The sequence below is a fragment of the Mytilus galloprovincialis genome, chromosome 10 (assembly GCF_965363235.1).
Source record: "Mytilus galloprovincialis chromosome 10, xbMytGall1.hap1.1, whole genome shotgun sequence".
Lineage (NCBI taxonomy): Eukaryota > Metazoa > Mollusca > Bivalvia > Mytilida > Mytilidae > Mytilus > Mytilus galloprovincialis.
The window spans coordinates 24045744-24064893 of NC_134847.1; positions in this window are offsets into that span (position 1 = coordinate 24045744).

Here is a 19150-nt window from a genome sequence, read left to right on the forward strand (position 1 = left end):
ATTTCTGAACAATTGTGCAATGTCTGATGTGCAGTCCTGTGCTCAGATTTCATCATTATAATGTTATCATTCACAAAACAAAGGGAAAATCAGCACGTTGACCTTTCATTTCAGCATACATTCGAATGCAAGAATTTTTCTTGAGTCTTCTTTTCATCTAATATTTATCTCTCAGGAAACTGTATCATAATATAGCATTAGTCTGACCCTGTGCTGTTTTAATTTAAACTGTTAAGGTTCATCATAACCTGTAAGCAAATATGGTCCAATGTACACCACCAATTTCAACTTGAGTACAGACAAACAAGTGCACTTGGAAAAGTTTTGGAGCATTGATAGACCTAGATATATAAAATTTGAGTGTATTGTAAGATTCAGAAAATTAAGAACTTCATTGGATTCATTTTTGCAGAAGTTTCTTATCTAAACTCACTTTAAAGAGATGTTTGTAAAGATCATATAATAAATGTCATAAGTTGCATTGATTTAAATGAACAATTGTTGGACAATAGCCATCTGCAAACAATAGTTGATTTAAACTGAACCAAAAAGGACCGTAATAAATGAAATTGTCCTGTGTTCTGCAAACTAGAAAAAATGCACAGCAAAAACCCAGATAAGTTTAGGATTTTCTGAAACATAAACTACATATTACTTTATATATCTAGGTCTGCATGCCTTAAAACTTTCACAGATCGATCGGTTTGTCTGTATTCTGAGTAGATATGTGGTTTAAATACGGTCATATTTTTCAATTACTGTGGATGCACCTTAAATAGGTTTATGACCCCTAATTTAGGCCGGTGTTTTACGAAATTTTCAAAATGCTTTAATATCAAATAAAATTTAAAATACAGTATAAAATTGAAGTACCACATTTTAATAGAAAATGGGGATTTGGTGGCAAATAAAGCCAAGATTTTTTTGCAAAATACCCACAGACTTTATGATAGAGATTATTCAGTTTATAATTCAGTTCGGCGTATCGGTATGGATGGTTACTATAGTCGTATTGAATTTTTTATAATAAAATGGTTATGAAAAATCGTTAAACTACCCAATACATTTATTTTCAACAAATTTAATTTACTGAAGGCCAACCAGATTAGATGCTTATCCATTTTGTTGTACCTAACCGGTTATCAAAGGTACCAGGATTATAATTTAGTACCCCAGACGCGCGTTTCGTCTACATAAGACTTATCATTGACGCTCAGATCAAAAAGGTTATAAAGTCAAACAAATACAAAGTTGAAAATCATTTAGGACCAAAAATTCCAAAACGTTGTTTCAAATACGGCTAAGGTAATCTATTCCTGGGATAAGAAATTCCTTATTACTTAATAATGATTAACCAAAGTTTTGTTTTCAATGGTAACATATAACATGAAAATTAGATTTCTTTAAATAGTATTTTGTAAATGTTCTCACCAGCCCTACTGAACACGAATTGTTATCTTTTCTATGTTTAGAACAACGTGCATAACATATTATGATAAACATATACATCGACAAATATTGATTTAAGATTTTATTTTAATAAATTTCAAACTTCCTAAGGATTAGTTGAGAGATTGGAAATTAAACTTTTTTTATTATGCACTTCAATGTTTTTGTATGACTGGTTTTAAAGCTTTGTGTACTGACTGACTCGATACATTTATATTTAATACTTTTCAAACAAAATTAATTAACAGATTGCTTTCAAGAACTATCGGTTACTAAACAGTGAACTTCAAAATGTTTATGTAAAAATTAGGCAGTGAAATTCTTACTTATATTATGTGAAGAACACTGTTATTTTAAATCAGTATTTCCAATACTTTGAACTTACTATTTCCATATGGTACTAAAATTAACAGGTAAATATCAGTGTTGAAAATCGGGGGAAATACAAGAAAGAGGCAATAGAGTGTAATTAGATATATAAGTCATGTTACAAACAACTGAAAACCAAAGGAACTCTAAAAATAGAATACAAAAGGTGAATTTCTATATACGCTGACAAAATCTAAAGTTTTACTTTATCAATAAACTCATCATAGATTCCTGGATTAAAATTGTGTAGGCCCGATACGCGTTTTGCCTACTTACCAGTTACACTCGAATCAAAAAATGTTAAAACAAATAGACGAAATAAAGTACAAATTGAAAAGCATAGAAGACAACAAAATTATAAATATTTTTCAAAATACAGCTAGGGTTATCTATTCCACTGATAGACAATTCAATTTACTTTAATGCAATACCAGCGTTTTGACTGAAGCTAAATGATGAGGAAGACTTTTCGCATTTCTATTTTTGTTCAATGTTTAAACAATAAACGTTGTTAAATATCATTCGCTTTTACATTATTACAAAATTATTAAATCAATAGCAAAAAGGTCAATTTGTTTTCTTGGCTATGACTAAATGTGTCATTTCTAGATGATATAGAAATTGAAAAGCGCTGCACAATTATGATTAAAGACATTCTTAGCGATATTTTGTAGTGTATTAGATTGTGTGGTGTGGATCTAACTATCACGGGAATCGCTGTAATATTAAAGATATTGAACAATAATGTTTTGTCCAGACAACTTATTTGTAATAAGAATATAGATGTCGTGTACAAAAACAATGAGACTAAAATTACTCAATCATCGTTGTCTTTTTCTGTATTATATATTGTATTAAATTTAGGCCTGTGAGAACAATTTAGCAAACCTTTCACTAAAAACCTCTTGAACCGTAGAGAAATGTTTGGTGAACAGAATAAGATTAAAAGTTATCAGTACAAACTTATCAACTACAATATACACTGGGTCGATGCCACTGCTGGTGGAGATTTATTTCCCCGAGGGTATCACAAGCCCAGTAATCAGCACTTTTTGTGCTGACATGAATTATCATTGATATGGTTATATTTATAAATTAACTGTTTACAAAATTTTGAATTTTTGAAATACTAAGGCTTTTCTACCTCAGGCATAGATAAATTATAATCCTGGTACCTTTGATAACTATAGATTACCTTAGCTTGATTTGGCAGAACTTTTAGGAATTTTGGTCCTCAATGCTCTTCAACTTCGTACTTTATTTGGCCTATTTTAACTTTTTTGGATTCAAGTGTCACTGATGAGTCTTTTGTAGACGAAACGCGTGTCCTGGCGTATATACAAAATTTAGTCCTGATATCTATGATGAGTTTATTTACAACCACTGGGTATATGCCACTGCTGTTGGAGATTTATTTCCCCGAGGGTATCACCAGCCCAGTAGTCAGCACTTTTTGTGCTGACATGAATTATCATTGATATGGTTATATATTTATAAATTAACTGTTTACAAAATTTTGAATTTTTGAATTACTAAGGCTTTTCTACCTCAGGCATAGATTACCGTAGCTGAATTTGGCAAATCTTTTAGGAATTTTGGTCCTCAATGCTTTTCAACTTCGTACTTTATTTGGCCTATTTAACTTTTTTGGATTCGATCTTCACTGATGAGTCTTTTGTAGACGAAACGCGCATCCTGGCGTATATACAAAATTTAGTCCTGATATCTATGATGAGTTTATATACATTAATCAGACTTATTCTCCCATTAATATCTACAAGATTAGGTACCATTTTGTGTTTATTTTGGTAGCTTGCATATCTTTTATTGAATTTTAACGATTGAAGATTGGAAAACTATTTTAATTTACAGTGAAACAATAAGAAACTACCATAGTTTCTGTTAACTAAGAATTAGCATTGGTGACAAAAATATGTGTTGTGTTTATTTTTGGCATATAATGAGTATCGCTTAAACATTGCCATGCATAATTTAATCTAGATAATATGCCTTGCTATTACGCTTTAATGTATTTACTTACAAGGAAGTTGATATCATATTCTGGTTTGTATGATAAGTATGATGTCATTTGGGTCGGGTTTGAAATTTTAAAACCAGTAAGCACGACGTCCACAATTTCATATGTCGTCTTGTTTGATCTGAAACTAAACATGAGGCAAATTGTAAGATGACGAAGATTGTAAGACGGGTGTCACGTGATGATGGAAGTGTTTAACGTCCTAGACTGGATTTACATCCCTCGCACGGCCGGTTTCTTGGGTGCCACGGGTGGAGTAGGATATCCTAACCCTTCCGGGTAACCTAAGATCACCCCCAGTTTTTGGTGGTGTTCGTGTTCCTAAGTCTTTAGTTTTCTATGGTGTTTCTTGTGTATTATTATTTGTCTGTTTGTCTATTTCTTTTTTAGCCATGGCGTTGTCAGTTGATTTTCAATCTATGGGGTTGTCCCTCTGGTATCTTTCGCCCCTCGTTTAAAGGGTTTTTTTCAAACTTTTACTTGTCACAATAAGATTTATTCATCTTTTTAAGGTTCTGAGCAATTTAGAGATTCGCATATGGGGAAAAAGTTATATCATAAAAATACTGCAAGGAAAAATCAAAACGGAAAGTCCCTAATCAAAAGGCAGAGTCTAAAGCCTAAACACTTCAAACGAATGGATAACATCTGTCATATCTCTGACTTGGTACAGGCATTTTCTTATATAGAAAACGGTGAATTAAATCTGGTTTTACAGCTAGCTAAACCTCTCACTTGTATGTATGACAGTCGTATCATACCTAGACAGCTATCTCTTATAAATAAAATTTAAAAAAAAAAAATTTTTTCATCTAACTTTGAAAGCGTTAACTGCTCCTAAACTTCATTATCTGTTCGGTCTTTTACTATATTCGATTCGAGTTCCACTATTAAGTCTTTGTTTGTAAGCGCGATAAGCATACACAATTATAAGCCTCGTATCTTTTATAAGTTGGTTTTAGTACAAAAGCGTAGCATTATGTCAACATTGTTTCGGAGTTTCCTAAATCACGTCTCCAAATTATTGATTCTCTTCTGGAGACTACTCAAATGTGAACATGTTTAACTTATTTATTTTAGTATCAATCTTAAAAGTCACAATGTCTACTTAACACAATTTGTACCTTAGAAAACAATTAGGATAATAATAAAACAGCTGTACTTATCAATATAATTTTGTAAGTGAACCAAACGATAAGTTCCCAATTACATCATTTTAAAGACATTTTCCCCCAAGGGTGACTGGGGAATAGAACTATGGTCACTTGGTCTTCTCCCGACCGGCAGTAAAACGCTTGCTGAAGTGGGGCGTCCGTTTGGCTGTGCGGAATGTATCAAGTTCGCAGTCACGTCCGGTCAGAATGGGGACGTTAACTCCGATGTCTCGTGTAGAGAGAGTGCCACGCTCTTTGCACGTTAAGAACCGTTGCAACAACTCTTTGAGGGATCCGTAGGTGACCTGTTGCAAGGCAAAATTTCTGTCCCTATCAAATAAACCCTCATTTTCCAGTGGCAGTCCAAATTTCCCCGACCATCATCCCAGATGATCTCTTTTGTGACAAGACCTACCTATTGTATTTATTGTGAACTTGTTCTCGTCCAGAATATGCATGAAATATTTGCCACTGGACGTTAAGCAACCAACAATCAATCAATTAAAGACATTTCTATGACATGTTTCGTTTACATCTGTTATTTCTGACAACACATCTGTGTACAAAACATTTATCAGTTTTCAAAATATAAAACCGTCCTTAAAAGATTATGTATATAATCTTAATATTAAAATAAAACCTTATCAAAGATTGTCTACATAATTTCTTAGTTCGTACCGATTGTAGAGCAACCAATACTAGTATGTCGTTATGAATATTTACCTCGGATATGCTTCAAACCAATATATATGGAAGACAAACTTATGTTTTGAGGCATAAACACTAAGTGTGCTGAAACACAACTATCTTTAGATGAACTTTGCTGAAAGAGTTTCGACAATGTTTAGACAATAAGGAATAATGTAGCATCGTGGTAGCAAAAAAACATTTTAAAATTGCATTCAAATCTGTTTAAATGTTGGTTATATCGTGCTATTGGAAAAAAATAATAAAATTTGCAGATTACAATACTTGTTTACAAGCTACATGCTGTTTAGAAATGAATGTACAATAAATTTGGTTTTGATTTATCTTGATATATAGTAATATACTGATATTTTGATAGTAAAAAAAGTTACAGGTATGCAACTATACATTCATTGCATGATATTCAAGTATTACCTATATCTATAGTTTGTAGATTGATGTGATGTAAAAGTGATTCACCGATAAATTTGAAATTTACTCAGCAATCTCTGTCGAACTGCATGAAAGAAATGATTAATTAGTGCTCACTTCATCATAGTAGCCAATAATTATTGACCGGCATTTATTTATTATTCAAAGATCATTTGACTGGCAATTTACAATATTTGTGATCAAGTTTTTGGAAATTACCAGGAAATGTAAACATTTATATATTGAACATAAACATTTTTGCATCTTCTAAATTTATTTCAAATCATACTGAAATATCATTTATATGTTGTTAGCATCATTACATTATAATTACGTGCATTTACTGTACACATTTGTAGTATTGGTTAGTTTACTTGTTAAGTGGAAGTTATTTCTATCACAAACAAACAATTCTGGATGTTTGTAGGAAGGTGATCTCGATATACATAAAATGCTTTGTGATTTGAAAATGTAAATCTATTCATTTATAAAAATAAACATCTTAAACAAATTATCATCATTTTTTAATATTAAGATTCTATAAGACGAACCCCAACTAGAATCAGAAGCAAATCAATGTTCTCCAAAAGGTAAAGCAATTCCTTCTCCACTCGCGTTTTCCGTTGCGGTGATCATCAGGAGTGAAAATAATTCAGTTATGTTCTGCAATTTTCAGCAATTTCTAAAATCGCTTCTTTTTCAATATTAAATTTATTTGATCATAAAGCAGGATAGATTTGAATAACATTAAAGTCAATAATCTTTATCATAAATTTATCAAATTTTTAATGTTAGACGCGTTTAAGTTATAATGCCATCATATGTTAGAAATGTAGGATTAAATTGAATATTATAATAATGACAGTAGACAACAGAGGGTGCAACTTGTCTCAATGCCACCTTAACAGTAGAAACTCATAATATAAACGTTTATCATCAATAGTTTATGACAACGTGTTACGTAACTGTATCATACTGAAGGAAGTATATTTTTTCTTTTCTAAAATTTCTCATCATTTTTCATATCTTATATCTATGAAAAAAAACAACTCTTTATAACTGTCATGCATCCGAAGTGATTTTGTGAATTTTCCTTTATCAGGAACGTTCGTAGCAGAAATTTTAAACACCACGGATGTAAAGAACCGACAAAATGGTATATATCCAATAGAACCAAAAACTAATGACCAAATTCATCTACGGCCAACTTTTCCTGAGAGAGTAAAACCCTTGGTGTCTTCATAATTTCTTAAATGATAAAGCGAGAAATTTTACGAAAGGTAAATTAAAAAAAAAAACCAACAAATTATAAAAAGCATGCAACCAAAACGTTTTCTACAATAATCTTCACCAGGAACGCTCGAATGTTTTAAAGTGTATAGAAAATGAAACATTTGAAGAGCTTTATAACAAAAAAAGATCTTAATTCCAACTTAAGTCGTCTACGGCTTTAAGAATATCTCATCTCCCTTTTCCTGAGAAAGATCAATGATATTTTCTTACGATTCAGACATAAGGATATAGTGATGACTGTGGTAACGCAAAAAATAGTCGTGGGTCCTATGTTTATTATTGCATATAATATGATTTAAAAGAGAATGGCATGTTAAAATGCTTTAGGATTCTTTTTATAAAAAATAGGATAAAGGATACTAATAGATGAACAAAATAAAACACAAAAACAAAACAATAGATGATAAAAGTCAATATAATCCTTTCGTTTAGGCGTCAAATATATCTGACGTATAAGCATTGAATAATTAATATTTTAAAGGTAGTCTAATCATCTAAACATCACTGAAACATGCAAATCTGATGAAATCTGATTCATGCTGAGAATAATCCTTCGATTGATATTCAAGAATATTTCTAAATAAAACTATGACAAACTCGAGTTTTTCTCATCTCGAAATACTTCATCAATTTTCTTTTACGTACTTGTAATATACCGACGTATGATACAGATATATCTTTAAAACGAAAACAAATCAAAAATATTATTTTTTGAGAATTTTCCCGCATGTTATATTTCAGTTGACTACAGCGCTTCCCTCTTCCTTTTTTGCAATTAGACATCCATACAAACCTTATCAAAGAACGTAAGAAACAAAATATCACAGTGAGCCAAACATTTGAAATGCTGTCTGGATATAAAGGTTTGCTTTAAACCTTTTTTTCTTCTAGAAATTAACATACATATGTAGATAAATGACCTCAAACACTAGGATCTACGACTTGAAACAATATCCCAATTGACACGTTACACACGCGTTCATGTAAGGAAAATCGACCATCATTGGCACTACTCAGTAGCTTGAGCATGACTACAAAAGACAATTTATCATAGGAAATTAAAACAAAAATCATCTGATCTGTCAGTTTGACTTTAAGTTCGTTTGCCTTGTTGTGATATATTTTACCAAGTCATGGTGCTGATGTATGCAAAAGAGGAAGTGCTGCTTACCCTCTCATCCAAACAAACGTTCTTTCTTTTTCATGCGGTCACTCAATTGTTTCCCTTATATTTTATATTACAATCGATTTAAGAGTTTTGATACGCGATTTATAAGCATTGTCTTTTATCCGTAAATTACATCTTTAGAGTTGCTGTAAATGAAAAATGTGTATATTTTACAGACAAGAGAAGGTTCTGCACTTGGAATTCTGGAACTTGTGGTATGAAACATACTAAATTGACAAAAACACTTTACTTTGTCGCATATATATTACACATGCATATTAAAACGTTCTCATTGGCTATCGAAAAATAAGTACTGGAGGAAAGGGTTTGTGATCCCTTAATCCTGATATCTATAAAAACCAAACATCGAAAGTGTACCAGATAGTAAACAATAAATCAATAAGAATCAAAATGCATGGTTGAATAAAAAAAGAAATAGAAAGTATTTTTGTGTATAGCTTTAAGGATAAAGTTCTTATTTCTAGTTTTGATTGTTTTTAAAAAGAAAAAAGAAATAAAAATAGAAAAAATGGAAACATAATCCGATATATAAAGCAAGGTATGAATTATGCATATTTTAATGGATTCAATGTTGACTCAAGAAATACAATACCTTTTATTTTCAGCCTTGGTTTTTGGTGTTAATCTTTAGTTTTGTGTGTAGTGCTTTGTGTTTTCCTATTCATCTTCTTATGAACTTTTGTTGTCAGTTTCACTTCGAACAATGGCATTCGATGAAGATATTTTCAGTGTTTGTTGAAACCATTAAAAGGCCATAAGTTGGCTTTTAAAATTCATCATTCAACGTCATATCAAAACTTTGGCATTGTCCAGCTAACAAGTTCACATGCAGATAAAAGTAATGTTTTCGTTGACACTTATTTTATTTTCCATTATAAATAAAATGATTCATGATTTTAATACATCTTGGTCCAAATAATTGTTCTATAAAAAAGAGGCTGGAGATACTAAAATTTATATTCAAACTAGTAAGTCAAACAAATGACAATGCTGACAAACAAATGGGAATACTATCAGTTAGATATATTTATAGATATAAAGTAGCATAATGTTTGTATAAAACCCATAACAGAAAAAAAGTGTATGCAACTTTAAACAAAAACTACTGACTCTCTCTTCATTCAAACAGTGTTCTACAGCAACAAAATACATACTTCAAAACACTGACGCTTATTCATCTTATTGAATATTGAATGATTCGAATACTTTAAAAAAAAAAAAAAAAAAAAAAATTAAATACAAACCTGCTCTAGGTAAAATTACTAAATATTTATTGTTCATTTAACTAGAATCAAATCAAATATGTGTTGATAGGTTACTAAGCTTTCGATTTTGCCTTTGATTATGAACTTTCCATTTTGAATTTTCCTCGAAGTTCGGTATTTTTGTTATTTGACTTTACAATTCTCAACAACATAAATGGTGCGTATTTAATTTATGTCACGATTGAATATTTTATATAGTAGTTATCAAAAACGACACCACATCACTGTTCATTTTACAAGAACTGCTAACATGGTTACTTAATTTTTTTTTACTATTGCGTTGACTACTAATTCGTGAAAAGTATCCTTCCATTCATCCCTATATTAGTTACTTGTTTGCATTTATTCATTACGTTGATGAAATCGATTAGCACTTTAAATGTGAAAATTTGATTAACAAACAATTGTTAAGCCTGAGATAAATGGATGCTGATAAATTCATAGCATTTAAATTTAATTTAATCCAATTTTATCTTGATTGTTCTCAATTATTCAATAGCAGAGTCATGAGAAATACTATTTATACCACCTATAACTTCAATGCATGCTTAGTTTACAAATAATTCGATGTTGATGTTAAGATTGTAAAGAGCATATAAGAGGTTTTCAAGTTTTTTCTTCTCAAAAATAAAGTTTGGAAATAGAATGAAGACTTAATGCAAAAATAAAACTTATCCTAGGTACATTGCCAGATATAAAAGTTATAAACGCAAAACAATAAAAACTAGAAGATAGAAGATCCAGTATTTTGACAACAAAGCGATATCGTAGTTTTTCATTTCCCTTGCTTTATGTTGTCCAATTGTGTACCCTACACAGTGGAGAAAGTCATCTTTGAAAATTCATAATTGAATGTACGAGTTTAATATAATTCCTTATTTATTTATGAATAACTGAAGTGTGCATACAGACAATATAAATTTTGAAAACATGGCCGTGCGTTCACGTGACATCAGTTTCTCAAACAGAATAATAAACTACTATATTTCCCATTACTATATTGTCTTTTATTTGTTTTTATTACATAAAATATGAAATTCAGAAAATGTTGTCGGTTGATTTTATACAAAAATTTTAATATTGGACTCCTAAAATAAAATTATATGTTCATAACCATCATTTCGACTTATCTTCATGAGTCATCAATTTTTCAAAACAAAAATTTTTATACGCCTCTGCGAATTGTTTGTGTTCTTGGTGCTAAGTTTTTTTTTTATGTATTTATGAAGAACGGCAGTTAGTTTATATACAATATATAAGTATGAAACATAAGGAAATATTTTTAAACAGAAAACTAAAAAAATAATTGATGATAAAATCAGATAAAATCAATAAGCGATTAATTTTTCAAGGATTTTTCATCTGATAGAATTTTATTTCATTTCATTTTTGTTTTGTTACTCCTGTAATATCTATTTTATAATGACAGTTTATGTGGCAACAAAGGCCCTAAGGAAGCTGACCCACTTTGTGTTGAACATTGTTTCAGTATAGAAGTATCGAGAAAATGGTGATAATAATTTGTATAATTTGTATAAGTAATTTGTTTTTTGTTCAAATTTATATCTAAAGAGCAAATTCAAGTACCTTTATTTTACCTATGTCAGTTGCTGTTTAACGATTGTACTGGAAGGATCATGGAAAAATAACGTTCTCTCTTTTGACTCTGTATTAATAGTTTTGTGCATGTGATTTGTGAAGCAAATTTCAAATGTCTAAATATTTAAATCAAGAGATGTTAAAGGTACTTCAAAACTTAGATTCTAAATAATTTATTAATTTATTAACAGAAATCTTTAGAAAATGTTATAAATCATGACAGTATCGAAGTACGATGATAGCCTCAATGACTAATAGTTACCAGCAATGAAATCGACCCAATGCTGATAAATGATTATTGTTGATTATTGTTTGAATTTTTTTCTGCGTTCTGCCTTATTTACTTGTTTGTCTTTTCGTTGGCGTTCATTCTGGTCATAATATAGTCTGTTCTTCTTCAGGTTATGCTTTTATTGCCCTTTTGATATTCTCACCTTCTTTTTAAATCTGTCTAAAAGCAGAGGCTTTTTTAAACTTAAGTAATGCTTTTATTGCTTTTTGATATCTTCTTCTTCTTTTAGTCTATCTAAAAAAACGAGGCGAAAAGAAAAGACCATCTTTCCATTTTGTAAACTTGCTTCATGAAGTAGAGAGCATGAATGAAGGTATTCGCTCAATGATTATTGTAATATGTTGCGTATACAATCCATCATTTTCTACGTAAGGAAATTCATATATCAAGTTAGGAATATGACAGTTGTTTTCCCTTCATTTTTGTCATTTGATAAGGGAAAATTGCGTATTGAATTTTCCTTGGAATTCAATATTTTTGTTATATAATCTTTTTTATCACAATGATTTACAAGTTCAGTATTTACTCTAAGTTCAGTATTTTTGTGATTTTACTTTTTACAGAAGAGCTTCAAATGACGTTTATGCTTAAATGTTAATATGGCCCAAATGTAAAGGCAAAATATGTTTACTGCTGTTCAAAAGTAGAGAAACCCAATCCGGGCTACAAACTTAAACCGGGGAAAACACCTCAACAACAGACACACTGAAGTGCAACAAAAAATACGGCAAGGCAAAATACTTAAAAAACGAAATATTATATAACAACTGCTATATTCCTGACTTGGTGCAGGGAATTTTAAGAATAAATGGTTTGTTGAACCTGGTTTTGTGGTTAACAAAACTTCGCGCTGTATGGCAATGTTAAGTATACCACTAAAATGAAAACATAACATGACAGGAAAACAATACAAATAAAAGCAAGAACACTCAGGACAGAGAAATACATAAATGAATAATATAATAGTACATTTCGACATGATAACAATAGAAAAATAACAAATACCTAAACAAATCAAAATATTATCAAATAACTTAAATGTTATCAACAATAAAATTCATATAAAAACACAGGGGCTATCACCACAATCATAATCATCAAAATTGTAAGACACAGTATCTTGCCTGTTTTAATTAATTAATGTTCAAAACGTGATTATGATTTGGTATGGTGCTATATAAGCGTACATAAAAATCCGTTAGGAGAGTACCATCGGGAAAATTTTGTATAACTTGAACAGATAGAAAATGCTTCTATTGTACTGGAAGGATCATGGATCATTGTTTTAATTTTTCTAAATGTGTGAGAATATAAAAAAATTCTAACAAAAAAGTACATGACCGTATGTCATGTTTTACTTAAGGAATGACTGTAATATTTTTTCTGTCTATTAAGAAATTGCATACAAAATTTGGTGCACACTGAATAACGCACGTAGCGGGTTATTTAACAGTGTGCACCACATTTTTAACCGGATTTTTGTGACAAAAATGTCGGTTATTGATTTGGGGATGTACGGCGGGCGGGCGGTCGGTCGGGCGGGCGGGCGGGCGTCAATCAAATGTTGTCCGTGCATTAACTCATGAACCGTTCAACCAAAGCTTTTAAAATTTTAATATGTTGTTACTGACAACTAAATGAAGGTCAAGTTCAATAATGGCGATTTTGACTTTTATTGTTCAGGAGTTATGGTTCTTGAAAGATTCAAAAATGGAGTTTCCAGTCGTGTCCGTGCATTTATGCATGAACTGTTCTACCTAAGCTTCCCAAATTTTAATATGTTGTTACTGATGACAAAATGGAGGTCAAGTTCAATAATGGTGATTTTGACTTTTACCGTTCAGGAGTTATGGTTCTTGAACGATTGAAAAATGGAGTTTCCAGTCGTGTCCGTGCATTTACGCATGAACTGTTCTACCTAAGCTTCCCAAATTTTAATATGTTGTTACTGATGACAAAATGGAGGTCAAGTTCAATAATGCCGATTTTGACTTTTACCGTTCAGGATGTTATGGTTCTTGAAAGATTGAAAAATGGTGTTTCCAGTCGTGTCCGTGCATTTTCTCATGAACCATTCAACCAAAGCATTTGAAATTTTTATATGTTGTTACTGATGGCAAATTAGAGGTCAAGTTCAATAATGACGATTTTGACTTTTACCGTTCAGGAGTTATGGTTCTTGAAAGATTGTGAAATGGCGTTTCCATTCACGTTGTTGCATTTACTCATGAACCATTCAATCTAAGCTTTTCAAATTTTAAGATGTTGATACTGATAACAAAATGGAGGTCAAATTTGATATTGACGATTTTCACTTTCACCATTCATCAGTAATGGTTCTTGTGATATTGTCAGGACACAAATAGATATTAATAAATCCGGTTTGCTGTCGTTGTGACAGCCTCTTGTTTTTATGTTATTTCGAATAGACAGACAAAATATTACAGTCATTCCTTAAGTAAAACATGACATACGGTCATGTACTTTTTAATTTTAAGAACAAATGGTTTGTTGAATTGCAACATACCCTATATTTTGAAGAAAAAAAATCTAAATTTCATTTTTAGCCGTAGAAAACCATGAAAAATGTTGATGACGTCACGGTCACATGACTAAATTAAGCCTATGGGCTGATAACAAAATAACGTCAGCCAATCAGAAGACGCGTTACATCCAAAATTATTAAAAATAAACAACATCTTTCAGGTAGCCAAATAATTTTGATAGAAAATATATGATAGTTACTAGTATTCAGTCAATACAATTTAGGTTAAAAGAAAATGTATAAAAAGACTCTCATACAATGGGCTAAGCGCGAAAAGGAAGACGTAGACACTCTTTCCGAATGGATTAAGGCAGTGAGGTCGTTGATATAAGAATTAAGAAACTGAATGGGTCTAGCAATGCCCATCCTATGCTACGTCAATCTTTAAAGATCCAAATGTTGCCTACCTCCATGGCAAATATGGCCCCGCAGATAAAGCCCCAAACAACATCGTTTTTGTATGTAAAACTCATTAACTGCTTGATAAACGAATTAGGTATTGACAATTCACTTGGAAACTCAACATATACACTCACAACACTTACCAAAGAGGAAATCCTGGATAATCATAGGTCTGTTCTGTGTTCCTTTGGAATTTCAACCATATATGAAGAACTGGATCTGCTATCACTGTATTGGATGCCTAAACTACATAAGTGTCCTTACAAACAACGGTATATTGCTGGGTCTTCCAAATGTTCCAAGAAACCTCTTTCTAAATTATTAACATCTATTTTATCAGCAGTCAAAGATGGACTTCAAAGTTATTGTGAAACTGCCTCTTCTAGAAGGGGCGTGAATCAGATGTGGATACTTAAAATTCCAAAGATCTTTTAGAGTACATACAATCTAACTATCTTTCATCCTGTAACAGTATTAAAACATTTGACTTTTCTACTCTTTACACTAGTATTCCACATTCCAAACTAAAAGACAAATTGAAAGAGTCGGCATTGATTTGCTTCGTAAAAAAGAATGGCCAACGTAGATACAAGTATCTTGTCTTAGGGAGGGATAAATCCTACTTTGTAAAGGATCACTCTGATTCGAACAAAAAATTCTCTGAAACTGATATTATCAAGATGCTTGATTTCTTGATTGACAACATATTTGTTACGTTCGGAGGACGTGTTTTTCAACAGACTGTCGGCATTCCAATGGGAACAAACTGTGCCCCTCTACTTGCCGACTTGTTTCTTTATTATTATGAGGCTGACCTCATGCAGGAACTTCAGAGGAAAAAAGATAAGAAGTTAGTAATATCCTTTAACTCTATTTTTCGCTATATAGATGATGTTATTTCACTAAATAATTCAAAATTTGGTGACTATGTGGAACGCATCTATCCAATCGAGCTAGATATAAAAGATACTACAGATACAGTTAAGTCGGCCTCATATCTTGACTTACATCTAGAAATTGACAATGAGGGTCGGTTGAAAACAAAACATTACGACAAAAGAGATGATTTCAGCTTTCCAATTGTGAAATTTCCATTTCTAAGTAGCAACATTCCAGCAGCACCTGCATACGGGGTATATATATCCCAATTGATACGTTATTCCCGTGTTTGCATTTCCTATCATGATTTTCTTGATAGAGGGTTGCTGCTAACAAGGAAGCTTTTAAACCAAGAGTTCCAAATGGTGAAGTTGAAATCATCCCTTCGTAAATTTTTCGGACGCCATCACGAGTTGGTTGACCGTTATGGAATAACCGTTTCACAAATGATATCGGATATGTTCCTTACGTCGTAACTACAATCCCCTTCCCTTTCATGAATGTGACCTACCGAATTAGACTATTTACCGGATTTGTTATCACATAAGCAACACGACGGGTGCCACATGTGGAGCAGGATCTGCTTACCCTTCCGGTGCACCTGAGATCACCCCTAGTTTTTTGGTGGAGTTCGTGTTGTTTATTCTTTAGTTTTCTATGTTGTGTCGTGTGTGCTGTTGTTTGTTCGTCTTTTTCATTTTTTAGCCATGGTGTTGTCAGTTTGTTTTAGATCTATGAGTTTGACTGTCCCTTTGGTATCTTTCGTCCCTCTTTCATACCACATCTTCTATAATTTTAAAAAGTTGCGATATATTTTATTTTAAATATCTAATTTTATCATTAACCAATATTAATTGGTTTATAAACGAAAAGAATGTGTCATTAAAAAAATTAAAAATGGGCGCCTTTTAAATATCAAACACCAAAACAGCGTGAATAAACTAAATGAATAGAAATTATCGAGTTACTTTTATTTTTAATGAAAGAAATACGAGATGATTAACTTTTCCACAAGATTTCATTTTGTATGCGGTATATAGATATGAATTTCAATGATATTTACGCTCGTCATGTTTGTGATAAGATAGATTTTAATGCGGTTCTAAAATCTTTGAACTGGTGAAAAGCCATTAAATGTAAAATTTTTCAGGGTATTGATGAATTGCTTTAAGCAGTTGTAGAGTTCCGTTGGAAAAACTTGAAAACCTATAATTAGTTTTTACAGATTAGAGCATTTTCGTAGATCAAAGCAAGTTTTGAAACATGTTGTGTTGACATTTTGAACTAAAATAGTTTGTATTTTACAGTCGAACTTTTCAATTAGCAGTGTCTCAAAGTTGAAAAAGTACATGTGATTTATACTTTTTTTTCAGTTTTGCCAACACTATCGATGATTAACTTGATAGAGCACACTAGTTAAATTTGTGTCGAATTTAAAACACAGACTTTTTGGCATTTCCCGTGGAACTTCGTAGTTGAAACAATGAACACTACTCATTCAAAGTAAATAGATGGTTGGTGTAATGACTATGCATTTTAAGAAATAAACAATATTGTGTACGTCATTTAGAATAAACACAAATAGTAGTTGAAGGACCGTTTGAGCAATTGGACAAGGAATTTTATTTGTTGACATTACAATTAAGATTAACAAGGTTTGGTTCTTAAAACGGAATCATCGTTATTTTTTTTTCTTGTCTTAACAGGTAAACAAGAATGCACTCGTTAATTAGTTCTCTTTTATGTTTACTTTTCCTTAGAGAAAAACAACTATTTTTGTATCCCACACCTTCAAAATTTATCGATGGCGGTAATTTATTTTCCTACACAAAGTTAATAAAGGTAGCACATCACAGTTAGGTGTGTAGTTTCGCATTTTGCACCCTGTGGATTTTTTTAAATATGAGAGCTAGGGTTAAATAAAATTCATTTTTGGGTAGCTGAGTATTAAAATATCCTTCATAGTGGGTTTGTTTGAACATCAAGAATGATATGAATGTAATATGGGCTGTTTTCTGTCTGAGAGTCCGTATTTTCATATCAATACCAAACATTGGTTCGGCAATTTATTGTAATGTTTTTTCCAACTTTTTGTCGAATGAACCTTGTGATTAAATCTAACGAAATAATGTGGCGAAAGACAACCATTTTTGATTTGATCTTTTGGTAGATTAATAGTTCCAGAAAAGGTATCACACAAAGACTTTAAAATTCTAGTTTGAACCAAATTTTGGGATAATATGGTACATTTTCATCCGCCTTTTTGCTAAATTTGGGGGTAAATAAATGTAGAATGTTGCCGGAGATACACATAACAAGAATTATATTTCACCATTTAACTTTTAAAAATCAAATCTATAGAAGATAATGATTACATACATGTATGACACAAACAGTTGGCCGAATGTATTAGAAGATGAATAACAATTGTTTAGTTTAATTTTAATTTTATTTTCCAATTGTGGAGTGCTTCCAAACTACATACAACCTTTTTAAGAAGATTTATATACATTCCGAAAAGTGTTTGTTGTATGCTATAGCTACATAAGTGTTCAAGTATGGTTTTGTCCATTTTAAAGTCAATCGTTTTTTTTTTTTTGTTTTATTTTGTATAGGTGATTTTTTTTTCTGTAGGTTTAAAATGCAAAACTTTAAACAATCATTAACACATAACAAAAACTGTTATGTCTTTTAAATCAAAGCAAATTTTGAATTTAAATTCTATCATAAAACCGAACCTTAGAACATGTAGAATGAACACAGACACTGTTGATTGCGTTCATCGCTAGTTACTAAGCGTTATGTTTTCAACCGGTACAATCAGATCAACCTCTCTATACATTTATCTGTCAGAGTTTTTTTATACTTTGTTCTGAGAAATTATTTGTATATGGTCATGTTTTAGGGTTAGAGAATTAAAATGTACTGATGGATAATGAGCTTGATAAGGATTAGGAAATATTTGTCTTGCCTACAAATCTGCAATGATATTGTAGCGGGTCGAGGGTTGGTAGCGTTTCTTTATTGTCTGTTGCCTGGTATATCAGATACTGTGACTGCTATGCGGAGGACAATATATACTATTGGACTGCTGGTAAACAGTTGTCTCACTAATCGATTAATATTCAGCTCAACTGCCGCCGTGGTCTTGTTTGTATAGGTAACGATAGCAGAAAGGGGGTGGGGTGGGTAGCCTAACTAGCTGTATAAATAGCGGGTTGGCGTTTCAATAAATACCAAGTCGTATCTTGAACTTAATATGTATAATTTAATAAGTTAGACTGACGAGTTATTCAGCATTACATATTTATGTGATTTATATAATCAATAAGTTTAACAAATAACTATATTATAACAAGACTCTGTTATAGCTACAACTTTATACAGGAACGAAATATATAGTCAATAACAACTGGTTACTTCTCTGGTACCTGTGATAGTTACAAAAGGGGGGAGTGGGGTTGGGGCTGGGGTAGCTCTGGTTCAATATGGGTACGTGGACTGGTAATAACCAAAAGTACTTAATAAATAATCAAGGCATATAATCCTTACAGATC